Below are 22,456 nucleotides of genomic sequence, written 5' to 3'. Positions count from 1 at the left end.
AAGGTTGTGCTGTCCTTTGGTTAGGTGAATTAGTAAAATCTTCTTAACCAGCAGTTCTGTATTGTTGTCCCGAGCAGCATCTGAATATCAAGCTATACCTGTCTATTCAGTCAACAATCGCGGGACAGAGCAGTAAAAGAGAAGAGTGGTTACCAAAGTAGGCCCCAGTTTAGCAAAGCACTTAAGCATGTTCTTAACTATCAGGAATGGCTAGTATTTAACCATAGCACTGATTAAATAATTTGCTGGTGCAGGGTCAAAGTGAGGAATCAAATGGCATGTTATGCACACATTAAAAAGAGTCACATAGAGGGACCATTCACCAGCTGGTGCACTGTCTGATGGATGTGTGGGTTAGGACTCTCTTTTGGCCCTGGCATTTCCTGTCAGTGGTCAATCAGAGCCTGAGGTGGCTTGCCTCTTTCCATTCAGCCCTCCAAACTGATCACTAAGGCTATGTCTACACTAGCACACTATGTCGAAGTAGCCTATTTTGAAGTAAGAACATTGAAATAGGCTACTTCAATGCGTATCATCTACACAGCTTCGGGGGCTGGTGCCGTCGATGTTCAACATCGAAGTAGTGACAGGGAACATCGAAAGGAGCTGCCCCAGAAGGAAATGCGGAGTGTCCACACACACAAGTGCTCCCCGTCAAAATAAGGGGCCAGCAAAGCCTGTGGACAGGGTCACAGGCTGGACTAGCCCTTCTGGGGCAACAGCAAGCAGCTCCTTTAAAGGGCCCCTCCCAGACACACTCAGCCTGCACAGCATGAGATCCACAGAGCTGACAACTGGTTGCAGACCCCATGCACACAGCATGGACCCCCAGCAGCAGCAACAGCAACCAGAAGCCCTGGGCTATGGACTGCTGCACATGGAGACCATAGAGTCCCACAGGGGTGGGAGAGAGCATCTCTCAACCCCTCAGCTGATGGCCGCCATGGAGGACCCTGCTATTTCAATGTAGTGGAATGCGGATCATCTACACATGCTCTACTTCGACGATGAATGTCATAGTAGGGAGCTATTCCCATCTTCGGACAGGAATAGCAATTTCGACATCTCACCACATAACGTCAATTTCAACATCAAAATAGCTCACAGCACATGTAGACGCAATGCGTGCTATTTCGACGTTGTGCCACCTACTTTGAAGTAGCCGGCTAGTGTAGATGCACCCTAACTGTCACATTGCTTCAGGGTGATACAGAGTCTAATAAAGCAGAAGACTAGTGACTTATCATAGCTTTGAGCCCCACCCTGTGCTCAATAGTCTTTAGTCTTCTTTTTGTGTTGGGTATATTTTTACCTCTCTTTCCTAAATCCACCTTGGATTTAGTTGGTGTTGGTCCTGCTCTGAGCAGCGGGTTGGATGACCTCTTGAGGACTGTTCTATCCATAATCGTCTATGCTTCTATGCTCACTGTGGGTTCTGTCACCGGGACCCATATTAAACAGCTAACATCATTTTGCATAGACCCACTGATGTTTTCTTGGCCTATTTCCTACTTTTAAACTGATACACCAGTCCCATGGTGTAGCCACTCACTGTGTGAGCCTCCTATCGCTATCTAGAAGGTCTTTCCTTAAGTTTCTTTTCCTGGTAGTTGCTCCTCTCTTTTCCCTGAATGCTGATCAAAACTCCTCTCTTTCCATTGGCAATGTCCTCTCTCTAGGAAGCTTGCCTTTCTCAGAGCAGTCTTTTTTCTCAGCTGTCACTCCTGAGCCTCTTATCCACACATAGGGAATAATTATTTTGTTGATTAACCCTCTTGTTATTGCCACAGTGTGGAGTTTATACACCCTATTACAAGTCAATAAACTTCAATGGACATTAAAAAAATTGAATTGTAGTATAATATTCAGCTATACTTCAACGACTCTCAGAGCATTCATACCACTGTATAACAGGAACTGTAAAGATGAAATATGAGTTTACATTTAAAAGGAGTCTTTATCCAATTCTTTCACATTTTTCCAAATGTTATTGTACTTTTCCCAATTATGTCTGCCACCTACCATTAATTTCTCCATTAGCAAAGTGTTGGATAATTTATTCAGCCCTCTATTTAAGTGGCAAGAGCACTGATAGCCATTTTATAAGACTGATTCTATTTGCCACTTACAGGTACAGAAACCTATTTTGTCTCATTTATTAGTACTTTCAGTTCAAACTATAATTTTAACCATATCATTTGTTTGATGGCTGTGTAATATATAAAGAGATCTATTGGCAGAATTCCACATAGAGCTCCTATAAGTCTAAAATGGATGACAAATAAGATAGTAGTTACAAATCAGGATTTTCCATAGTGAGCAACTGAAGATTTTATAATGATGATGTTGTTATTCTGATAATAGAATTAACCTAATTTTCATTGGCTTGCATGTGGCTATTGTGGTATTTTTTGACTGCTATCACATGGAAACTCCAAAAGACATGTACTTTTCCATAAAACAGCATGGGACATGCCATTGTCATGGGCTACATGTACGCTACAGCATTGTGTTGAGAGAAGTTTCTGTCGGAAGATATCTTTCAATAAAACTTTTGGAATGGATAGTGGGGCAGACACGAAAGTGGATTTCTCTGTCGACAGAGAGCGACCAGACTGCCCAGCAGCTCTCTCAACAGAAACGCCAGCTGGAAGCCCAGCAGATAGGGCTTCCTAGTGTCACAGAAGCTCTCTCTGTTGACAGAGGGCCCCCCAGAGCATCCACGCTGACCTTCTGTTCACTTATTCTGTCAAGAAAGGCATTCTGACTCCTGGGGGAACAGCAGAACGCTGTCAATGGAAGTGCCACATTTTATCAATTTACTGTTGACAGAACGCTTTTGTAATGTTAACACTGTGAGATTTCTTGACAAAACTCTCTAGTGTAGACATAGCCATAGAGACCAGATATGGAAGTCCTTAGGAAATAACTAGGTTTCTTAGTTTCCTGGGAAAGCTGGCCAAGTTTTGGTGTGATCATTCATGAACTAGGGACATTAAAGCTATTGGCTACTAAGAGAAAGGTTTGGGTTTGGATTTTTGTCATACGGAATTCCACGAGTTAGATTTCACTTTTTTAATGATAGTCAGAATGCTGAGGGGAGTGACTCTCCTTTGTGTCATCTTGTCTCCCAATGTAGAAAGCAGCACCAGAAGCTGGAGACCTGCCTTCCAGGGCCAGAATGGTTCTGACATAGAGGCTGAAAACCAGGGTGTAAAACAAAAGGGCTCTGCAGCTCCACAGAAGGTGATTTCCTCAAACAGCTAGTGTAGAGGCTAAGGAAGAGACATAGTGGTAAAGACAGGAGGCTCATTTTTAATTAAAAGGATCTCTTCTCAAATGGTATGGGTTATATGGAGGGCACCAGGTGCCTTATATCCTCAGGTTACTTTAACAGTATTTGTTTTTAGTACCACAGTAAAAATTACTGAAGACACATTGTCCTTTTAAATATTAATGGTTAATGCAGCACTTATGCTGTGAGGAAATGTACTTAAATTCTAAAACTAAACTATACAGGATGACCAGCTGGAAAATAGATTATATGTCCAGTGCTCTGGAGACCTGTCTTCTAATCCCAACTCTGCCTTGCAAAAGTCCTATAAACAGTAGGTTTCAGTTTACCCATGTGTAAAATGGAGAGAACACACCGCTAATCTCACAGGGTCCCAGGCCAGGCCACGCTGGGGTTAGGCAGGTGGGGAGCTGGGGATGGAGGGATGGAAAGCAGGCTCCTCCGTGCCATGGCCCAGCTGCTGTTCCAGGCCCTGCCCGAGGGGTTGCCGGACAGCGTGGAGCCTGCCCAGGATGAAGAAACCTGCATGGGTATCAACAATCAAAGTTATACATGTGAAACAGGCCACTGTTGTGGCCAGTCACGGTGTTACAACTACTGCTATGAACTCTGGTGGTTCTGGCTGGTGTTGACTGTCATTATCATATTAAGCTGCTGTAGTGTTTGCCATCATTGGCGTGCCAAACACCGCCTCCAAGCACAGCAGCGGCAGGAGACTCGAGGATTGATGTCTGCATCTGCAGCCGGGGCCACCATGATGATGACCTCAAGGAGCTTGATGGGCTCATTGATGATGCATTGGATGGGCCCCTGAACTTCTGTGACAGCTGCAATGGCCACCCCCATGGGGATGAGGAAGAAAGGCTTTTTAATGCCTCCGAAGAGCAACACCATGAACATAGCCACCACCACCTGCCTCGGTAGCCAGTGTGTGTCCTCCTGAGTACAACAAATGAGCAGCCAATGGGGGCAGATTGTTGTCTGTTCCAGTACCACCATTGGTTAACCCCTCCCCCATCTGAAACTCCATTGGCTTCAATGGATGTACTCCTCATTCACACTAGCATAAATCAGAACATAAGCAGTTTGTTTGTCTCCTATTGAAGCCACAAACATTGCCCTGCTGTCTTCCCAGAAAGAAATCAAGGACTTGCATACAGAATTATTTTTTAATCAAATGAGTAAAACTCTAATCAAATTATAACAAATTTCATGTGAATGATTGGCCAGAGTCAACTGCCCATTTCTTCAAAATTCCTCTTTCCCAGCCAAAAAAGGGTATGCCTCTTTTATTCAGATTTTCTCAAGCAATCCAAAAATCATCTCTGCTAATTACTCTGTGTTTTCTATTTCATTTCCTGTGTTGAGGTTTAGAAAATTCCTTTAGTTTGCTTATTTATTATATTGATAAATATAGCTAGATTTGTCTTATCTTTTCAGACCAGCATGTCATCATGCACACATTTTTACAATTAGTATTTCTGGGCAGCCATTGGCTTTCGATCTATCCAGTTAATTTTACATACCGTACTAGCTTGCAAACTGCCATACGCAGTTTTACATGAAATCAGTTATATTGTTGCAGTAGGTTTCTAACAGCAAGTTGGGATTAGTCATTCTAGATTTAAGTGCTTCGTTTTAATAGTGAACTAAAAACAAGCTTGAAATATTAAATATTCCAGTGTGGATATGTGTACCATCAGAGGAAACACAGGCTGCTGGCTGTGGGCAATCAGCTAGTCAGCTGGGCAGCACCTGAATCTCTCCTGGGTGGCAGCCAAGTGCTCACCTTGCAGACAACACTGGTCATGGTGCAATGGAGCTTGAGAATCCCTGCACAGGTGTGCAATGATGCAATCATATTTCATAGAATTACTTCTGAACTGCTCCAGAGCAGAAGCAACAAGCCCCGATGCTTATCCCAATTTTATCAGAATCACGTGACTCTGCATCATTGGTCTGGAAACATCATGAGCTTTTCAAAACTTTCTGTGTTGGGTTTGAAGGAGGGGATAAAAAGATCACAAGAACAGTTGGAGGTATCTCAGCACTTTTGCTTCTGAGTTCAGCTCAGGGCCACTGGGGCGAGGGCAACCAAAGGGGCAGCTGCCACAGGCCCCGGGTCCTCAGCTATTTAAAAGGACCAATGGCTCTTTGCTACTGTGGCTGCTACCTCAGCTGCAGCAGCAGCCAGAGCTCCAGGCCCTTTCAGTCACTGCTGGAGCCCATGCAGTGTGTGCCAGGCAGCACTGGAGGGCTGGCTAGCAGAAGCTAGCTCCAAGACTTGCCCCTCCACCCAACCTTGCATGGAGCCCAGCAATTCTGTCAGCAGCTCCCTTTCAGCTGCACTCAGTGGCTACGTCTACACGTGCACCCAACTTCGAAATAGCTTATTTCGATGTTGCGACATCGAAATAGGCTATTTCGATGAATAACGTCTACACGTCCTCCAGGGCTGGCAACGTCGATGTTCAACTTCGACGTTGCTCAGCCCAACATCGAAATAGGCACAACGAGGGAACGTCTACACGGCAAAGTAGCACACATCGAAATAAGGGAGCCAGGCACAGCTGCAGACAGGGTCACGGGGCGGACTCAACAGCAAGCCGCTCCCTTAAAGGGCCCCTCCCAGACACACTTTCATTAAACAGTGCAAGATACACAGAGCCAACAACTAGTTGCAGACCCTGTATATGCAGCACGGACCCCCAGCTGCAGCAGCAGCAGCCAGAAGCCCTGGGCTAAGGGCTGCTGCCCACGGTGACCACAGAGCCCCGCAAGGGCTGGAGAGAGAGTATCTCTCAACCCCCCAGCTGATGGCCGCCATGGAGGACCCCGCTATTTCGATGTTGCGGGACACGGATCGTCTACACGTCCCTACTTCGATGTTGAACGTCGAAGTAGGGCGCTATTCCCATCCGCTCATGGGGATAGCGACTTCGACGTCTCGCCGCCTAACGTCGATTTCAACTTCGAAATAGCGCCCAACACGTGTAGACGTGACGGGCGCTATTTCGAAGTTACTGCCGCTACTTCGAAGTAGCGTGCACGTGTAGACGCAGCCAGTAGGTATACAGGGGAACACAAATGGAATGAAGTTATCAAATTATAGCTGGATGAACTGGGGGAAGGAATGTATCATTCACTTTGCAGGAGCCTGAATTTTCATTTGCCACTATCACACTTCATTTCATTAACATCTGTGAGAATGAAAATTTGTTTATAAAAATGTTCACAGGATATTAATTTTAGGCTCATTTCTCTCTTTTGTAGCATGTAACAAGTTCATTTTAGTGATAAATAATATATTTTTGTTTTTTCCCCAATTCATTTATCAAAATAACAGCTAGCTGTTTGCAACAAATGCTTTCATTATTATTATTATTATTATTATTATTATTATTATTATTATTATTACTATCTGAGACTACAGCAAACACAGTCATGGACCAGAACCCCACTGTTCTAGATTCTGTATAAATACAGAAGAAAATAATCCCTCCCACAAGTGGTGGGTGCTCAGGTTAGGACTTTCCCTTGGCTTCTTTCTTAATCTAAAGGTGTCATTTGTGGTTTTTGGCTGACACATCTTTCTGCTGCTAGCTCTCTTGTTCATCCTGTGTACCGATGATCAAATAAGGACAGATACAAACAGAATAATCTTTAGGGTGGTTTTTCAAAAGAACCTGAGTTACTCATTTCCACACCTCTCCTTCCTGGGACTTTTGTTCCCAAGTGATTTAGATGCTTTTGAAAATCTCAGTATTATTTAACATATTGTAGGGACATATCTCAATTTGTCCTCTCAGATCAGGTGGCTGGCCTACCTAAATTTATCTTCCTCCAACTGTGGTCTGTACTAGATAGTGCTGGGAAAGGTCAATCACCTGTCCTCACATATAGTCTCAGAGGGGTAGCCATGGTCATCTGTAACTTCACAAATGACAGGTAGTCCTGTGGCACCTCAGAATCCCCACATATTGCACCAGAGATTTTCTGTGTTTTAAATAAGTATATGCATACTTTTCATGTTTAAGGAAACACTATGAATGCAAAGTAGGGTGCTACAGCACATTCTACTATTGTTTGGATCATTGCTATAAAATCCAGATTTTTTTTAATTGTTTGCTTTGAGCTGCATCTTTACAAATTCTTTTATACTGTTCTTTTATCTTTTTGTCAAAGGCTGACATCTTTGCCTGCAATGGACTCAGATTAAGCTCATCTCTTATCTGAACTTTACTTTGCTATCATCCTCACAAAAGCTACAGGCAGGAGCGTTCACAGGAACGTTTTAAGTGTACAGAGCATCCTTTTGACTGTCTGACTTTCACTTTTTTAATTCTACTTCTGTTTCTGCTTTGCAAGATTGCTGTTCAATGCATGTACAAGTAACATCCAGGCATGGCTAGTCATCACCTTGACCACTAGAGTCATTTCTCCTACTTTTTTCTTGCTTTTCTGTTTTGTCTTTTAAGTGGTCAGATTTTCATAGCACAAACCAAACCTTACTATATATTTGTGCATTCCAAGCATGTTGTGGGCACTACTGGAAAGAAGTACAGGTTGAACCTCTTTGGTCCAGTACCCTCGGCACCTGACCAGTGCCAGACAAGAGAATTTGCTGACCATGGGAGGTCAATACTTCCAAGCATGTTGCCAACACTTCCACACCTTACTGGGCTCTTACAAGACATTTGGGGTAAATTACAGCTAAATAACCATGCAGAACACTGACAGCCAGGACTGGTGGCTGTAAACAAACTTTATGGGACCATGGGAAACTTGACCACGCCCATGATAAGTGGTTGTTGAGCTAACTAAAATCATGACAGATTATGGGCGTTGCCAGATGAGAGAGTTCTGGATGAGAGAGAGGTTCGACCTGTATTAAAGAGTATTAAAGGAGAGTGAATTCTGATCTCCTAGGCTATATGTAGACTGGAGATCTCCTGACAGAAGTCTGCCACATTCAAACAACATGTTCACTTTTCCAAGACCACTCTCAGAAGATCAGACATGTTCTGCCAACATCCCTTGTATACCTAGTGACATGAGGCAGAAGTGATTTCTCAGCAGAGGGCTGTTCCCCTCAATTGGCTGGGGAAATGGATGGACCAAATATTGGGAAAGCCTCTCCTGACAGAACTGTCAGCAAAAAATATGCAATTTGTGGAGTGCAAGTTGGGGAGTACAATTTGCTTTTCTTTTGTGAACAGTTCCCCACAATTTAGACAAAGCCCTACTGAAGCTAGACCTCTAATTTTAAGCATTATATCCATCCTGTCCTTTGTGGTATTGAAATAGGAATAAATGTTTCTATATTTCTATTATCCTTCCCTTTCTATCTTCCTTTAGAAGACATAAGGGAAAAGGGTAGAATAAAGCAGGGCTTTCTACAGCCAAACACACCAATTAAACTTATGACATGACATAATATAGTGGGTTTGGGTGGGAAAAGGGAAGGAACGGAAGCAATTTTATGAAATTAATTCCTCCCTTTGGGTTTGCGCTGTGCTGGAGCTTCTCTTAGATATCAGAAGAGAAATTTTAAAAAAATGATATAATAATGTGAGCAGAAATTTAATAAAGTATTCTTACTTTTTTTCAAAAATAGAGTGATGAAGCTGGCTTTCTAACTACAATTGGGTACAAATGAACAGATTTAGTGAAAAAATGTTGTTTATCCTTGTTTTCATTCTTAAAGGTTTTCAGAGAGATGAGTATTTTTATACTTTTGAATTTTGCACTTTTTATATAAATTTCCTCATTTTTCAAAAAAAAAAAAATGCTGCCAAAATGGTTAAAAACTTTTCATTCACTGAATACCCAAGCTTTGATTTTTTTTAAAACACAGATGAATACTTTGATAACAGTTTCAATGCTGTGTTTGATGGCAATCATGAAAAAACAACATTTTTGCAAAAAAAAGAGACCCAATTTTCATGAAAAATTCATTTTTGAAAAGCATTTTTAAAGAAAAGACTCCCTCTTAGAAAATTGTTGATGACATGCAGTGCAACTCATCTATGCTGGCATCACATCCAGTGGCCCCATGTGTGAAGCGGTACGCCTCTTTCTTCTCAAAGTATCAGATGCAGGAGACAGATATGCTTGTGTAGGGAGGGGCTTATAATGACTCCCCTCACACCTACCGGTTCATAACAAGAACCTACCTCCATCTATTACCCTCAGATGCAGCCCTGTAAGTGGTATTTATATAAAATAATGGTACAAATTATTTAACGTTCAGTTCTGACATCTGTACACTCTCTGAGGACAGGACCACATTTCCTCTGCAACTAGTCTCATTGGTTCCAGTGGGGGTACTCACAGAATAAAGGAGTATTGAGCATGACTTCAGAGAGCAGAACTGGGCACTTGGTATCAAGCCTTTGTTTCTACAGTTTTCAGACACAAACATATATTTCTGGAAGTGTTTTTTAGAAAGGTCCAGAATTATGGGAAGATGTGGATTTTTAGTTTTCTCTTTTGGTTTTATTCAAGCTGCCAGAGAGACTTCTTGTTATCTACAGTGAGGAAATAATGACCTGGAGCAAAGTTCATCAGTGTCTGACATGGCAGAGCACAGATTTAACAGGGACAAATTTATCACAAGAAGAAAATTCGTAATCCTCCGTAATGTTAAAATTCACCACTGTTAAGTAGCAGTGCAGCAGAAAAGGACATAGGGATTACAGGGGATGAGAGGCTGGATATGAGTCAACAGTGTGCTCTTGTAGCCAAGAAAGCTAATGGCAAACTGTGGTGCATTAGGAGGAGCATTTCCAGCAGATCTATAGTAGTTATTATTCTGATCTATTTGGCACTGGTGAGGCCACATCTGGAGTACAGCATCCAGTTCTGGGGCCCCCAATATAGAAAGGATATGGACACATTGGAGAAGGTTCAGTGTAGGGCAATGAAAATGATTAAGGGGCAGGAGGACATGACCTATGAGGAGAGGCTGAGGTATTTGGGCTTATTTAGTTTGCAGAAGAGAAGACTGAAGGGTGATTTGATAGCAGCCTTCAACTTCCTGAAAGGGGGCTCTAAAGAGGATGGAGAGAGATTGTTCTCAGTGGTGGCAGATGCCAGAACAAGGAGGAATGGTCTGAAGCTACAGATAGAGAGATGTAGGTTGGATATTAGGAAAAACTATTTCACCAGGAGGGTGGTAAAGCACTGAAATGTGTTACTGAGAGATGTGGTGGAATCTCCATCCCTAGAGGTATTTAAGTCCCAGCTTGACATAGTCATAGCTGGGATGATTTAGTTGGGGTTGATCCTATTTTAGGCAGGGGGCTGGTCTAGATGACCTCCTGAGTTCCCTTCCAGCCCTAGAATTCTATGATTCTAAATTTTTCTTCAGGTTATAAAATAGTGCCTTGTATAGAGTGAACAAGGCTAACATTTTGAAACAATACAAAAATGACATTATTAGAGGAGAGTCGATGCAGTACTAATCCTTTAAAAATCTAACTATAGAGATCCATCTTAAAATGAAAGTTGATCTGTGCTTACTTTTTGTAGCTCTCATGTAATCACCATTTTATTTATTCTTTGGGGCAAAACTGTCTTGCTACTTAAACTGTCAGCTTCTGGGGGCAGAGAACAGTTTTTCACTCAGCACCTTACATAATTGGAGCCTTCCATGAACAAACCATGTGCTTTCCTGACATGCAGTATGACATATTCTGAATTTCCTCTTTAGTCTCAACCACATTGTAGCTGTTGGACTACCGTTTCTGAGCTTCAGGGACAACACACACAGATGCTACTGCCTGGTATGCTCAGATCTCTGGCTCTCTTTGTCTTTGTTTTTCAGTCTTACAGAGGTTATTTTACTGTACCATGATATAAACACCCACATAAATTTATAATACTGATCATCCTAAAAGGAATCATCCTTTTAGTCTTGCCTTTGGGTACCTTCCCCTTTAATCGTTTAAATTCCTATATTAACTAATACAAGCAATCCAAAGTTATAAATATTGTTTTTTTTACCAAAACCATTATACAGCTATCAAAACAAAAAGCAGTCAAGTAGCACTTTAAAGACTAGCAAAATGGTTTATTAGGTGAGCTTTCGTGGGACAGACCCACTTCTTCAGACCATAGCCAGACCAGAACAGACTCAATATTTAAGGCACAGAGAACCAAAAACAGTAAGCAAGGAGGACAAATCAGAAAAAGATAATCAAGGTGAGCAAATCAGAGAGTGGAGGGATGCAGGAGAAGGTCAAGAATTAGATTGAACCAAGTATGCAGACAAGCCCCTATAGTGACTCAGAAAGTTCCCATCACGATTTAAACCATGTGTTAATGTGCCGAATTTGAATATAAAAGCCAGCTCGGCTGTTTCTCTTTCCAAAACAGTGCGATAATTCCTTTTCAGTAACACACATACCTTGAGGTCATTGACAGAATGCCCCATTCCATTAAAATGTTGACTAACTGGTTTGTGAATCTGGAGTGTTTTGATGTCTGTTTTGTGCCCATTGACCCTTTGTCTAAGGGAGTTAGAAGTCTGTCCAATATACAAAGCATCTGGGCATTGTTGGCACATGATGGCATATATGAGGTTAGTAGAGGAGCATGAGAAAGTGCCCGTGATTCTGCGAGTAACCTTGTTAGGTACAGTGATGGTATTTCCAGAGAAGATATGTGGACAAAGCTGGCAGCGGGCTTTGTTGCAGGGAAAGGTTCCAGGACTGGTGCTCCTGGGGTATAGACTGTGGCTGTTAGTGAGGATCCTCATGAGGTTGGGAGGTTGTCTGTAGGAGAGAACAGGCATGTCACCCAGGGCCTTCTGGAGTGTGGCATCCTGATTAAGGATAGGTTGTAGTTCTTTAATAATTCGTTGCAGTGGTCTGAGCTGTGAGACACATTCAATAAACATTCCCTCCAATGTGTGCATCACAAGCGAAAATACAAAATGACCCTCCACCAAACCTCATTTTACTGGGGATTGGAGGAAGGTTTGTATGAGGCATAAACTGGATGCAGTTTTTATTGAATCTGGTCCTAACATCTGCAAATCTGCACAGTTCTCAACATGCACTTGAACTTGGTTAAAATCAGAAATATCATAATGTTCAACAACATTTTATCAATTATTTTAATCACCAGATAATGATGCCAAAGATTTCTAATGTCTAATTAGTCAGTTTCACCTACTCTATCTAGTCATTAAATTTCAAAATAACATTATAGTTGATTTGAATGATGCCTATTATTACACAAGCACAACGTTAATTAGATAAAGAAAACAAAAAAGAGGAAGCAGTGGAAGTAACATTTGATAATGGAAAGCAGTAATTTGTGTTCTAATACTGGTGACAGCAGATGGTTGGATTGACTCTACAATCCAGCAAATATTACAATGAAATGAAATGATGCTCATTTTCCAAATCTGTTCAGAATACAGTCATTAATTATCAAAAAGCAATAGTATTCCCTAGTATGTGAAAATATGATATAATGTATCAGTAGTTATTCAGTTAAAATGGTTACATTTTAAAAAAAAATTACTACTTTATCAAAGCAATATAGACTCATTGAGATGAAAACGTATGGTAAACTAGTGATGATATTAAGAATACATTAGAGTCAGTAACTTCATGAATATAATTAAAATTCATTTTTTCTTGGGGTTTTAGTAGAATTATTGTAGTTTTAGTACGAATAGAGAGTACACATTATGATTCCGGTGGTTCCCAAAACCCATTGTACATCTGCTACCAGTTGTCAAGTAAGCAGCATTTTTGGTGGCAGGGCTCTGTCCTTGCCACAGAATCTGCTGAGCCACTTACATAGTACAGACTCATTGCGGGTCATCAAATACAGTAGAAAAAATGTCTGAATTGGTCAGAATTAGGCTTTCCTACTTTACAAGGCATGAAACTCATTTTAATGGTTCCCTGGGAAGTAGTCTCACTACCAGTCCTACCTTTGCCTGGTGTATAAGATACATTCAAGGAAAGAGCAAACAACACTGCTTAAAAAAATCCCCAAACTTCCTGCAACTGCCATCAAAGCATTGCAGCAGGGGGACTACAGAATGGTGCTAATATGAGGGATGTCTTTCCTGAACCTGGTTTCACTGAAGCAGGCACAGAGCCCTGTGTAGGAAAAATCAAAAGAGGCACAAGCTCTGGAAGCATTCTTTGGTGCTTGTAAAGGACACACTGTGCACCATCAGTATGAGGGATTCATATCTCCTTTGGGGTGATTTGCTTACCCACAGGAGGAAAAGGTAAGCCACCACTACTTACAGAGTCTGCTGTTGTTATTTGCCTTTCACAGACCACACGAGACAAAAGATGTCTTGGGTCACAATCATAATTTGGCTTTCCATGAAAAATTGTGAAAAATTGAACATCCAACCATGGCTCTGTGAGAAATTTTTAAAATTATGTTCACATAAAAAAAAACCAAAAAAAAAAAACCCTACATGATGAAACTTCTCTGTTTGAGTTAGGTCCAAGTTTGGGGTGTTCTCTCAGAGGGCATTGGAAACTCAGCCAGACTGACAAATGACTTTTCTGCCTGTTCATTTTCTGAGCAACAGGAAGAAAGTTTGGCCATTAAAACTACAGATCCCTTGAGCTTTGCATGAAAGCCCAGGCCTTCTTGGCAGATGCCTGTGTTGCTGTACTGCTTCCTGCCCTTCAGATAATGTGACTCATGCAGGACCTGTGATCCCTTTAGCTACCCTGACACAGGCTGCTTGTATCCAGCCCCAGTTGTGAAGGAGAATTCAGAAAATAGCATAAGTCAATTCTGAGTTGCCATTAAGGAACCACTCAATGTTATAAAGGAGGAAATGATTCCCAGACCTTTTGTCCTTTAAAGTTACATAGCCATGGGCTCACCTGTCAAAGGGTTTCTCTAAGTTTTGGGGAGGTGAAGAGAAGAGTGTAGAGAAACAGTTTCTTGTTCGTAGCTCCCTCCACCCCACCAACTTTGATCTGTTGTATTTTCCTAGGGAGAAACAATCGGTTTTACGCATACAAAATGGGAAATCATGCTCTAGGAAGGAGTACTGCAGAAAGGGCTCTAGGGGTCACAGTGGACCACAAGCTGAGTATGAGTCAATAGTATGATGCTGTTGAGAAAAAAAAACTTGATTCTGGATTCTGGGATGCATTAACAGGAGTGTTGTGTGCAACACACAAGAAGTCATTCTTCTCCTCTAATCTGTGCATATTAGGTCTCAGTTGGAGTACTGTGTCCAGTTCTGGGCCCCACATTTTAGGAAAAATATGGAGAAATTGGAGAGGGTCCAGATAAGAGCAACTAAAATGATTAAAGGTCTAGAAAATATGACCTATGAGAGAAGATTGAAAGAATTGAGTTTGGAATTGGAATTGGAAAAGAGAAGGTTGGGAGGGGACAGCTTTCCAGTATCTAAAAACATTTTATAAGAAGGAGGGAGAAAAATCATTCTCCCTAGCCTCTGAGGATAGGACTAGAATCAATGAGCTGACACTGCAGCAAGGGAGTTTTAATTTGAACATTAGGACAAATTTCCTTACTGTCAGGGTGGTTAAGCACTGGACTAAATCACCTAGAGTACTTGTAGAATCCTCATCACTGGAGATATTTGAGAACAGGTTGGATAAATACATAACAGGGATTATATAGATGGTGCTTGTTTCTGGTGTGATGGCAAAGGACTTGACTTGATGACCTCTTGAGTCCCTTCTAATTCTAGTATTCTATGATTCCTCCCCTGTGCTTATAGAGGTGAAGTACATCTTACCATCCTGTACAGCTTGAAAAGCTGCCGGATTTGCTTCATCCAGCAGTTCAATCAAGCAAATCCTTCTGGCAGAATCAAAGTTGCTGTTGTACTCCCCGTTGCAGACGTCCTGGGATCTAACCCTACACACGCCTGAAAAGGCAGCTTCATCTCTGCTTGTGAAGTGCCATGCATTTCATAAGACAGGTTTAAAAGTGATTATGAGGAGATGTCCTCCACTGTAAGGAACAAACAGCTGCCTGCTGCAGAAAGAAATGTCAGCTTTTCATCTTAAGCCATTTCTTAATTAGAAAGTGTCTGAAGTAATTTTGTAACAGCAACAAAGGGTCCTGTGGCACCCTATAGACTAATAGAAAAGTTTTGAGCATGAGCTTTTGTGAGCACAGACTCACTTCATCAGATGCATCTGATGAAGTGAGTCTGTGCTCACGAAAGCTCATGCTCAAAACTCTTCTGTTAGTCTATAAGGTGCCACAGGACCCTTTGTTGTTGTTACAGATCCAGACTAACACGGCTACCCCTCCAATACTTGAAGTAATTTTGAAATTTTTACATAAATCTGAAGGACTTTTATGAATAATGCATTATTTGTTGAATTTTAAAGAAAGGCAGAGGATAATAAAACAAGCCTGAAGCCACTGCCAAGGACTGGGGCTACTGAACAGTGGATAAAAAAGCCATGCACTTCAGTAGCAACTCTCAGACTTTTAGCTTGAGGCAGCTAAAATACCTACAGGAAATGGAGCTTCTTGCTACACATTTGTACTAAGCTGAAACTTTCCAACATCCTTCCAGCTGATCTGGAAGAAGGTGGGACACGTACTGTTTTCACTCCCTAGTTGGAGGAGTTCATATCACAGCTGGCATTAGCCTCGCCTTCACTGGTCTCACTCTTGAGCCAGATCAAAGGGACTGGGATTTTGTATGGCTCCTGTCCAGGCATAGCATTGTGATGCATCCTCTCACTTGAAGCACAAAAACATGGAAGGAATAAAGAGCTCTGCCAGAGCTGGCTCTGGAGCTGCCAAGCGTGTGGTGAAGCTGTGAGATCTGGAAGCAAAGATGGGTCTCTGGGTCAATGAACTAACTCCGTTTATTTGAAATAGAAGGGGTGAAAATAAGGTAAAACTTTTATCTCTGCTTTGGACTCAGTCGAGGAATTTCGCACCTACACAAGAGCTAGACACAATCCAGCTATTGGGAAATACGTGCAAAAATCTCATGTGTTGTTTTCAAGTTCATACACACAGGTCATTAGCACATGAACAGAAGGGAAATGGCCCTCTGACTTGCCAGCAGGGACATATGACATGAACATCTGCAAGTCATAGCTGCCAGCCCAGCTCTAGAACTGCCATTACAGCACAATGGCTTTATCAGCTGGACATCGTGTCTCTGAGGCCTACAGAAGTAGCTACTGTTCTCTAACCATGAGCCACAGACCATCAGGAGGCTAGCACTAGCAAGAGAGCTATTGGTGCTGTCCAGGAAGCCCTCGATCCCGAGCCCTTGAAATCCCTCCAGCTTTGTGAATAAAATACAAAAGTGTCTCCCTTTCCTTCCAGTAAGTCTGAGTAGTGGACCTGACCTGTCATTTCCATTGCCTTTGCATAAGAAAATATGATCTTCTGCAGACCTCCTCTTCAGGCTTCCTGGGAAAGGCCCAGAAGACTGGAAGAGAGGAAGCATTGTGCCAATACTTAACAAAGGTAAATGAATGACCTTGGTAATTATAGGCCTCTTGGTCAGATATCAGTCCCAGGTCGGATGATGCAGCAGCTGTTACAGGGCTCAATCAATAAAGAATTAAAGGAAGGTACTATAATTAATCCCAATTAACATGGGTTTGTAGAAAAATAGACCATGGCATACTAAATAGATGATTTATTCTGATGAGATTAAAGTTTGGTTAACAGAGGAAATTGTGTTGAAATGGACTTCTGTAAGGCTTCTAAATTGGTACCAAGTGCCATTTTTGTTTAAAAGCCCTACAATCCACAAGTAACATAGCACACATTAAATGGATTAATCTGGCTGATACTTCTCAACGTGTAATTGTAAATAGAGAATCATGGACAAACAAAAGTGTTGCTCATCGGGTCCCATGGGGATTGAGTCTTCTTGGCCTTACAGTGTTTACCATGTTCAGCGCTGTCCTGGAAGAAAACCAAATAATTGATTTGCAGAAGACAAAAAACAAAAGCAAACAAAATGAAAACACCTAAGCGGCGTCTACACGTGCACGCTACTTCGAAGTAGCGGCACCAACTTCGAAATAGCGCCCGTCGCGTCTACACGCGTCGGGTGCTATTTCGAAGTTAACTTCGACGTTAGGCGGCGAGACGTCGAAGTCGCTAACCTCATGAGGAGATAGGAATAGCGGCCTACTTCGACGTTCAACGTCGAAGTAGGGACCGTGTAGACGATCCGCGTCCCGCAACATCGAAATTGCTGGGTCCTCCATGGCGGCCATCAGCTGGGGGGTTGAGAGATGCTCTCTCTCCAGCCCCTGCGGGGCTCTATGGTCATGGTGGGCAGCAGCCCTTAGCCCAGGGCTTCTGGCTGCTTCTGCGGCAGCTGGGGATCTATGCTGCAGGCACAGGGTCTGCAACCAGTTGTCAGCTCTGTGTATCTTGTGTTGTTTAGTGCAACTGTGTGTGGGAGGGGCCCTTTAAGGGAGCGGCTTGCTGTTGAGTCCACCCTGTGACCCTGTCTGCAGCTGTGCCTGGCATCCCTATGTCGATGTGTGCTACTTTGACGTGTAGACGTTCCCTCGCTGCGCCTATTTCGATGTTGGGCTGAGCAACGTCGAAGTTGAACATCAACGTTGCTGGCCCTGGAGGACGTGTAGACGTTATTCATCGAAATAGACTATTTCGATGTCGCAACATCGAAATAAGCTATTCCGATGTTGGCTGCACGTGTAGACGTAGCCCTAAGGAGCAGTAAATAATGAAAAGGTAACCTGAGGGCAGAAGAGGGAGGTGTGTATCCTTAGTGGTAGGAAAGTCATACTCAGACTGAGGCTCAAGAACCACAATAGGCTCTTTAATGCGTTTCCAGTAGCTCTTTGCAGCACGTGATATTTAAACACTGTGGCTAGGTCTATACTACAAATTAATTTCAAAGTTGCTTACTTCGAAGTTGTACTTTGAAGTAAGCAATTGTGAATTAGAGCATCTATACACGAAAAGCAGCCCTCCTTTACCTCAAAATAAGGTCTCTCTACTTTGAAGTAAAGCGTCTACACATCAACGCCCCTACTTCAAAGTAAGGCATGGCTGACAAGCCCTTCTGGGTTCGCTGGCAGCTGACCCCTTAAAGGGCCCCTCCCAACACTCTCACCCTTCATTTGCTCCAGGCTGCCAGGCCGCACACAGCAAGGGAGATCACACGCTGGTGAGCAGAGCTGCACACCATGCATGCTCAGATGCTCCCGGAGGAGGACCTCCTCAGCACCATGACCAGCCTGCTGGCCATGCTGATTACCATGATCTTCCAGCTGTATGACTGGGCCGTCCACATGGGGTCCATCCTCCAGGTCCTGGCCAGGGCCTTGCTGCCCCTCTCCCCAGGCTCCCCAGATCTGGTGCTGATGGGTTGTCACCACCAGCATCAAGTGGTAGGACTGGTTGATGCAGGGGGACTGGGTTGACGAGTGATGGCTGAGGAACTTTCGCATGACCTGGCAGACATGCAAGGACCTCTACCACTGGCTTGCTGCAATCCTCCAGCCCCAGGAACCTGGAGGTGGACAGCGCTCCTAGTGCAGAAGAGGGTGGCAATTGTACTGTGGAGGCTGACCACTCCCTACAACCACTGGTCTATCAGCCATTAATTCAGAGTCAGCAAGGCCACCATCACAGTGGTGCTGATAGAGGTAAGCCTGGCCCACACCACAGACCCACCCCAGGAAGGGGGCTAATGGGTAGGGGGAAGGGTGACCCTGGTGGGGAGGAGGCAAGAGGAAGGTGGTCCCTGGTGGGGAGGAGGCAAGGGGAAGGTGGACCCTGTTGTGGTGGGGTAAAGGGAAGGGAGACCACCCAGTCTGACTTTCATGGATGTGTCTTCCTTTCCTCTCCTGCAGGTCGTCCGAGCCATCAATACAGTGCTCCCACAATGCACCATCACCCTTGTGGACCTGGACACTGCCCTTGACAAGTTCTTGGACCTGGGGTTCCTGAATTGTTTTGGAGCCCTGGATGGGCTACATGTGGCAATCTAGGCCCTGGACCACAGTGGGGGTGCCTACATTAACAGGAAGTGTTGTCACTTACTGGTACTCCAGGCCCTGGTGGATATGAGAGGCCATTTCCTGGACACGTGCATGGGGTGGTCAGGCAGGGCCCATGACTCCCAGGTGTTCTAGAATTCATGGCTGGGATGCCGGATACAGGAGGGCATGTATGTCCTACTGTGGGAGTTCCTGCTTGGGGACATCATGATGCTCCCCCTGCATTGTGGCTGCACCCTTGTCTCATGCAGCTCTGTACCAGATCCACCATCCCAGTCCAGGACATGTTCATCAGCTGCCTCAGCCCTGCCGGGGCACAGTAAAACGAGCATTTGGGAGGCTGAAAGGAAGGTTTTGCAGCCTCCTCACAAGGCTGGATGTCAGCCTACCAAGTGTCCCTGCAGTGGTTGCCACCTGCAGTGCCCTCCACAATCTTGTGGAGGGTAGATGGGAGCCCTTTTACTTGCGGAGGGCCATGGACCTGGGGGCTGGGTATAAACAGCTGCCCACTGTCCTGTGCCACCAGGCCCAGAGGGATGGAGTCAGGGTTCACGAGCCGTTGTGCCAGGCCTTTGCCCAGGGCCTGCCCTGACCCTCCCAGCCACACTGCACCACAGGCTACCCCTACTCCCGCATCCGTCATGGTGCCTCACCAAACACATCCGCTTCCACTCCCCTCCTCACCACTCTCCCACCATACAACAGGGACCCAAGGTTAGGGTGGGAACATTAAGCAGAACTGTTGGGGAATAAATGTATTTGAACAAACAAGACAGAATGTGTCAAACTATATTCAGTTCACAGGAGGAACACTTCACAGAGAGAGGCAGCGGGATGGGTGGAGAACCAAACCTGGAGGTGGGCAAGGATGGGAGAGGGCTCAGTCACACAGTGGTGTGAGGGCTGGGAGCTGTGGCTGCCTCTGTCACCTGGTTCTGGGGCCTCCAGAGGGGCTGCAATGGGGCTGGGACCACAGCAAGGTAGGGGTGGGTTGGAGGTGCCACGGGCTCGGGTTGGGGGAGGGGCACTGGGGCAGGGCCAGGTGCACACACCTTGGCCGGGCGCAGCCAAGCCACCTCGATTCGGACAGCTGGGGACAGGTCTGCCACATGGTGGGCACCTTCAGGAGGGTACCTTTCGAGGGGGCAGCTGTGGGGGGGGCTTTGTGGGGGGATGATTGTGGGGGACTGTCTGCTGGCTGGGAAGGGCTGGTGAGGGGGTGGGAGGTTGAGCAAGGTGGGCAGCCAAGGCCTGAGCCAGGGTGGCCAGGCTGATGGCCAGCCACACCCACACCTCCCACTCCAACGCCACCCAGTCCTGGAGAATGCCAGTCATCTCCTGCATGACTGCCCAGTTGGCAGCTGCCTCCTTGTCCTGCCAGCACCATCTTCATGTGGCCCAGACATGGCCATGCGAGGATGCAGGCTGGGGTGATGGGGTGGCCTCCCCGCCCCCTGCAGCTGCAGCTTGCTTGACTGCGGTGTGGTGTTTACCCACCAACAGACCTGTGGAGACAGAAGGGGATGGGCGATGGCCCGTGAGTGCTGGGTCTCAAACCCGGGGGTCCAGGGCCCCCCCTCTGCTGTCCCCACCCCACTATCCTGCCATCAGCTGGCCCATGGGTCCTGTGGGATCTGGGGTGCTGAGGGGTTCCTGCCTGGTGAGGGTTAGGCCATGTTCAGTGTCCCCACTCCTTCCCCGGGCATGTGGGTTGCAGGACTGTTCACAGGGGGGCCCGTCCATGGGCTCTGTGACATACCAATCACCTCATACCTCCCAACTACAACCTTCAGGAGCTCGGACGAGTCTCAGCTCCATAAGGTTTGGCTAGTTGTCCTGGAGGGGAGGGTGACGACAAGGGTCCTGTCACCGGAGCCCTCATCATAGCCCTCAGTTTCTGTGGGCTGGTCTCAAAGTGGGCAGCCTGAGATGCCGGAGGGGCCCACCTCCTCTTCAGTGTCTGCAGGAGGGAGAGTGGTGCTGTCTACCAGGTGCTCTGGTACGTCCACCTCCCTTAGCCCCAGGAGCCTATGCAGTTCCCTGTAGGGGGCAGGGGGGCAGTGCTCAGGCATTGCCCCGACCAGCTGGCAGCATCGTGGGCTTTGCAGCAGGCCTGCCTCAGCTCTTTCACCTTGATCTGGACGCTGCTGATGTGGCCTCAGGCTGTGAGCCCACTGGCCATCCGGTCATAGGCCTCCACGTTCTGATGCTGGGCGCCAGTTTGGTGAAGGACCTCCTCCTCCTGCCTTGGACTCATCATCTGGGGCCTCCAAGGGGGCAGGGGGGACCTGCCATGCTGCCACAGTGGCCAGACAGTGCGGGTGCTGGCTGGATCTTCGCTCAGGCTCAGTCCCAGAGGAAACTCGTGATGCCCCTGCTTGTGGCATGCTCTGACCTTCCTGCCTGAGGTTACTGGGGAGCTAGCTCCTTTCAGGCAACTGGCTGTGATCATGGAGCCATACCCGGGCTGACCAGAGTGTCTCCATGCTCCATGGGAGGTTGCTGCCATTGCAGACCCCTTACTTCAAAGTAGTGAGTGGAGAGCGTTTACACGCATCCTACTTTGAAGTTAAACTACGCGAATGGAACAGTGACTTTCAAGTTAGCCTCCCTTACATTGAAGTTAACTTCGAAGTAAGGAAAAGCATGTGTAGACAATCTGCAGGCTTCTTTGAAGCAGCCCCTTAGTTCAAAGTTAACTTTGAAGTTATTTTGTAGTGTACCTGCAGCCTGTATGACTTTATTATTAAGCAGTCTAAGTTATTAATCAATCAGGGAGCTTTTACGAGGTCATTAACCATTTGTAGTTGATAAAATAATAATGTTTGGCCAGCCATTTTACTGTGAGAATTTTGTTTATCTATATTAAGCTAGTTCTTCCCCACATCAACTTCAAAGCGTCAAACTTTGAAGCGCCGGCATGCCGTGTAGCGTGCTCACAGTGTAGCACACCTGAAGTGCCCGCAGATACACGGCATGCTGGCGCTTCGAAGTTTGATACTTCAAAGTTGCCGCGGGGGGGAATTAGCCTAATGAAGTGCTGCATATGCATTGCCACACTTCATTAGTAATCTGCCATCAGCCCAATTACCACGCTCCCTTCGGAGAAGGGGCAAGTGTATACAGCCTATAATCCCCCCCGTCATATTGTTTAACTATG

General features: G+C 45.1%; 1 pseudogene; it reads left to right on the top strand.

Moving 5' to 3' along the window:
* The first annotated feature begins 3,821 nt into the window (after positions 1–3,821).
* On the top strand, positions 3,822–4,219 carry LOC142008570 (WW domain binding protein 1-like; annotated as a pseudogene).
* Positions 4,220–22,456: the final 18,237 nt, after the last annotated feature.

This window comes from Carettochelys insculpta, chromosome 2 (assembly GCF_033958435.1).
Source record: "Carettochelys insculpta isolate YL-2023 chromosome 2, ASM3395843v1, whole genome shotgun sequence".
NCBI lineage: Eukaryota > Metazoa > Chordata > Testudines > Carettochelyidae > Carettochelys > Carettochelys insculpta.
The sequence above is the reverse complement of the archived record's forward strand: the minus strand, read 5'-3'. Positions and strand labels throughout refer to the sequence as shown.